Source organism: Mustela erminea, chromosome 2 (assembly GCF_009829155.1).
Source record: "Mustela erminea isolate mMusErm1 chromosome 2, mMusErm1.Pri, whole genome shotgun sequence".
NCBI lineage: Eukaryota > Metazoa > Chordata > Mammalia > Carnivora > Mustelidae > Mustela > Mustela erminea.
Window position 1 is genome coordinate 58319065 of NC_045615.1, and position 5457 is coordinate 58324521.

The window sequence follows — 5457 nt, forward strand, 5'->3', positions numbered from 1 at the left end:
CTTCATTATAAAGACATTTAACATTATCAGATACTTTAAAATTTGCAAAAGCAGGGAGGTGCAACATGCCATCTGATTTTGATTTCAATTTCTTCTGTCTTAGTTATACAGGAAATTGGACATCTTTTACATCTTCTTATTTTAATTAATTAATTAATTAATTTGACAGAAAGAGAGTGATAGAGCGAGAGCACAAGCAGGGGTCACAGCAGAGGGAGAGGGAGAAAGAAGCAGGCTCTCCAGTGAGCAAGGAGCCCAATGTGGGACTAAATCCCAGGATCCCAGGATCCCAGGATCATGCTCTGAACAGAAGGCAGATAGCTAACAGTTGAGTCACCTGCGTGCCCCTACATTTATTTATATTTATTTATTTATTCATTGCCATAGCATTTCCCCTTTTCTAAAATGACTGGTCTGTCTTTTGTCCTCCACCCCCCTTAGAAGACTTCTTCGTAAATTCTAGATAACAGTCTTTTACTGATTGCTTATATTGCAAATATTATCTCTCAGTTTGTAGCTTGTGACTAGTTTAAATCATTTCTAGCTTGCTGTGCTATTCTATTCCTTTGTTGACTGAACCCTGTTCCATTTCCACACTGGCTTGTCTTGTCATATGCTCCTTATAGTGTCTCCTGATGAACAGAAGGTCCATGTTTTATTATGGTAAAATGTGGCTTTCCTGTCCTCCTGCTTTGGTGATTTTGAGTCTTGCCTAAGAGATCCTTCTTTTCTCCCATGTTGTAAAGGTATTTGGTATCACTTTCTAAAGTTTTTCACGTTTTGTTTTCCACAAAGTCTTTAGTTTTCCACAGATATGTAATATATGCTCCTTTATATCTGAGGTTTCATGTTTGCACGAGTTTGTTTCTGGTCTCCAGTCTGCTCCTTTGGTATTAATGTCTGCAAGGACAAGTGTCCCCATCTCACTCTCCTTCAGCATTGTCTTGGCTCTCCTTATTGAGAAAAGTCATTTGCTTTCCTGCATAGATTTTAGGATCAATTTGTGAAGTTCTCCAAAAATATTCTGTAGTGATTCTGATTAAATTTAGGGAGTAATTGAAATCTTTATAGACTGCTCCACAGTTGCCTGTCTTCTCTCTCTTTTCAACATGACAGATGCCACTTTGTTCCCTTGCCAAGGACTTGCTGGTGGGAGGAGAGGCCATGGATATCTCCAAGACTGTGGTTGTACCCATCCAGTGGGTCAAAATGCTGCTGCAGGTGCAGAATGCCAGCAAGCAAGTCACTGCTGATAAACAATACAAGGGATGTATAGACTTCATGCTTCCCATCCTCAGGAAGGAGGGAGTCCTGTCCTTCTGGCATGGTAACCTAGCCAATGGCATCAGATGCTTTCCTACCTAGGTTCTCAACTTTGGCTTCAAAGATAAATATAGGGATGCCTGGGTGGCTCAGTCATTAAGTGTCTGCCTTTGGCTCAGGTCATGATCCCAAGGTCCTGGGATTGAGCCCCGCATCGGGCTCCCTGCTTGGCGGGAAGCCTGCTTTCCCTCACCCACTCCCACTGCTTGTGTTCCCTCTCTCACTGCATCTCTCTCTGCCAAATAAATAAACAAAATCTTAAAAAAAAAAAAGATACAAAGATAAATACAAGAAGATTCTCCTGGGTGGTATGGACAAGAGAACCCAGTTTTTGCACTACTTTACAGGGAATCTGGCTTCAGGTGGTGCCGTGGGGACCACATCCTTGGGTTTTGTGTATCCTCCTGATTTTGCCTGTACCTGTTTAGAAGCTGATGCTGGCAAAGCTGGAGCTAAAAGGGAATTCAGAGGCCTCAGTGACTGCCTGGTTAAGATCTACAAGCCTGGTGAGATGAAGGGTCTGTACCAAGGCTTTAACGTGTCTGTGCAGGGTAGTCTTATCTACAGAGCTGCCTACTCCTGTATCTATGACACAGCAAAGGGAATGCTTCTTTTTTTTAAAATTTTTTATTTTTTAATAAACATATAATATATTTTTATCCTTAGGGGTACAGGTCTGTGAATCGCCAGGTCTACACACTTCACAGCACTCACCATAACACATACCCTCCCCTATGTCCATAACCCCACCCCTGTTCTCCCAACACCCCTCCCCCCAGCAACCCTCAGTTTGTTTTGTGAGATTGAGTCACTTATGGTTTTTCTCCCTCCCAATCCCATCTTGTTTCATTTATTCTTCTCTTATCCCCTTAGCCCCCCATGTTGCATCAACACTTCCTCATATCAGGGAGATCATATGATAGTTGTCTTTCTCCGATTGACTTATTTCGCTAAGCATGATCCCCTCTAGTTCCATCCACATTGTCGCAAATGGCAAGATTTCATTTCTTTTGATGGCTGCATAGTATTCCATTGTGTATATATACCACCTCTTCTTTATTCATTCATCTGTTGATGGACATCTAGGTTCTTTCCATAGTTTGGCTATTGTAGACATTGCTGCTATAAACATTCGGGTGCATGTGCCCCTTTGGATCACTACGCTTGTATCTTTAGGGTAAATACCCAGTAGTGCAATTGCTGGGTCATAGGGTAGTTCTATTTGCAACATTTTGAGAAACCTCCATGCTGTTTTCCAGAGTGGTTGCACCAGCTTGCATTCCCATCAACAGTGTAGGACGGTTCAGAGGGAATGCTTCTGATCCCAAGAATACTCACATCGTTCTCAGCTGGTTGATTGTGTAATCTATCACAGCAGTTGCTGGGCTGACTTCCTGGCCATTGGACACTGTTGATTACCGGGTGATGGTGCAGTCAGGGTGCAAAGGAACTGACATAACGCATACAGGCACACTTGACTGCTGGAGGAAGGTTGCTCATGATGAAGAGGAACCAAAGCTTTTTTCAAGGGTGCATGGTCCAATGTTCTCAGAGGCATGGGTGGTGGTTTTGCACTTGTTTTGTAGGATGAAATCAAGAAGTTCACATAACTTATTGCCTAGATTCTCCCCTTATGAATAGACCCGTGGTATCATATATCATATCTTGAGCATTCTTTTTTTTTTTTTTTTTAAGATTTATTTACTTATTTGATAGAGAGAGAGAGCATGCATGCAAGTTGGGGGAGGAATGGAGGGAGAGAAAGAATCTTAAGCAGACTCCGCATTGAACAGGGAGCCCAGCTTGGCGCTCAATCTCACAACCCTGAGATCATGACCTGAGCTGAAATCATGGGTCAGATGCTTAACTGACTGAGCCACCCAGGCGCCTCTCTCTGGAGCATTCTCCCCCCCACCCCAAGGATTTTATTTATTTATTTAACAGAAAGAGACCATAAGTAGGCAGAGAGGCAAGCAGAGAGAGAGAGAGAGAGAGAGAGAGAGAGAGACAGGAGGAAGCAGTTTCCTTGGCTGAGCAGAGAGCCCGTTGTGGGGCTCGATCCCAAGACCCCAAGACCATGACCTGAGCTGAAGGCAGAGGCTTAACCCACTGAACCACCCAGGTGCCCCTTTCTTGAGCATTCTTGATAGACTGTTGGCTGTTTATCAGTGACAACTGTTATTGGTTGAAAATGGGAAGCAGTAATAGTCATCTGACCAGCTTTCTTCTAAAATCATTTCCATGGTGATGGGACTCAATTATATTTTTTATTTCAGTCACTTCTGATAAATAAATTTGAAGGAATTTAAAAAATCTCAACCCCCCCCCCCCCAAACTTTACAGACTGCTTGCTAATTTGTTCCCACTGAATCTGTTCTTCCTGCTCCTGAGCTTATGGCTGCCATTTGAAGACTCTCTCACCCTTCTTGGCAGCTAGTTTTGGCCATGTGTGGTTGAGTGCTTGCAAATTGATTGCCATTATTTCCTTCCCTGTCTCCACATGTGACTTTGCTGTTCTCCTTTCAGTTAATAGAATATTTCTCCTCCCTTGGAATATGAGCTGACATTATGGCTTGCTTTGCCTAACAGGATGCAGTGGGTATGATACTGGGTCAGTTCTTCTTCTTCTTCTTCTTCTTTTTTTTTTTTTTTTTTTTAAGATTTTATTTATTTATTTGACAGAGAGATCACAAGTAGGCAGAGACACAGGCAGAGAGAGAGAGTGGGAAGCAGGCTCCCTGCTGAGCAGGGAGCCTGATGTGGGGCTCAATCCCAGGACTCTGAGCAGAAAACCCAATGCGAGGCTTCATCCCAGGACTCTGAGATTATGACCTGAGCCAAAGGCAGAGGCTTAACCCACTAAGCCATCCATGTGCCCCTATACTGGGTCCGTTCTGAGCCTAAGTCTCAGTAAGACCTTCTGTGCCATCACTTGCTCATGGACATTTGCCACTGTCTGTGAACAAGCCTGGGCTAGCCTGTTGGATGGCGAGAGACACCGAGTTAGTCACCTCATATCCAGGCTTTGCTGTGTACTAAAGATCTGACCTTAAGCAACGTGCCCCAATCTCTTCATCTCTAAAATGAGGATCATAATAATACCTAGGAAATAGTGTTGTTGTAAGGATTAAGTAAGTTAACATATGCAAAGCACCTAAAGGAGGGCCTGGCACCTCAGAGTCTCTCTGAGGGTCTGTTATTACTATTATAATGGAAAAAATTGTACATCTTGGGCTTATATGGATAAAAACAAATCCATTTGCCTAGAATATAGACTGCATGATGAGATGGGAAGAAAGCTCTGGGAAGGTAGGAAGGAGCAAAGCTGTGGTTTCCTTAAATGCCTGCCTCAGATACAAGGATTTTTATTCTACAAATATTAGGGAACCATTGCAAGTGTTGAGCATTTAAAAAATATCATCAGAGTATGCAAATATTCAGATAAGTTCTCACATTATATAGTCTCCCATAATTTTATCAGTCTTTCTAACTGGAGACTTCCTGGAGATACGTTTGATGGCAAGGAATCCTGAAGTGTTCATTTATTTTGGGATGGAGGTAGTTGGATGGGTCTGCAGATATTCACGTGATTGAATAGCTATTGCTTTTGCAATGAAAGCGAAAGAGTTTGGTGCAGTTTATGTTCAAGAACTGGGCAACTTACAGCGGGCCATGAAGCAGTGTTGGAGACATATGTCCTTGGTCACTGCCAGAGCTGTGACAAATAGTATGTTTACATACATCTTCAACAGATATTGATTTTACCTGCATTTTATGCAAGAAATGAAATAAGCAAAGGGAAGACATGATCCTCACTGTTTTGAAGCGTATAGTCCATTGAGCAATAAAGACACATAGCTCCTGTGTGTTAATAGCATGATGAATGCTGCACAATAAGAGCATCCATTGGATGTTTGGAATTAGAAAGACGTGAAAGTTGAGATCTGGTGTATGATTCAGAATTTGCCAGGAGGAGGAGGTGGTGGGTTTCAGACAGAGGCAACAGAATGCATCGAGGCCTGAAAGCAAGGAAAAACACGGAGATTTTATAAATCTGTATATATGGGTGGGGATATCATTTGTCGATATTAGTATCCTTATATTATATAAATATGTTAACATATAATATATGTG

At 42.4% G+C, this 5457-nt stretch overlaps 1 pseudogene; it reads left to right on the forward strand.

Annotated features, from left to right (window-relative positions):
* Positions 1 to 1109: 1109 nt before the first annotated feature.
* LOC116583270 lies at positions 1110 to 2933 on the forward strand (annotated as a pseudogene).
* The last annotated feature ends 2524 nt before the right edge of the window (positions 2934 to 5457 follow it).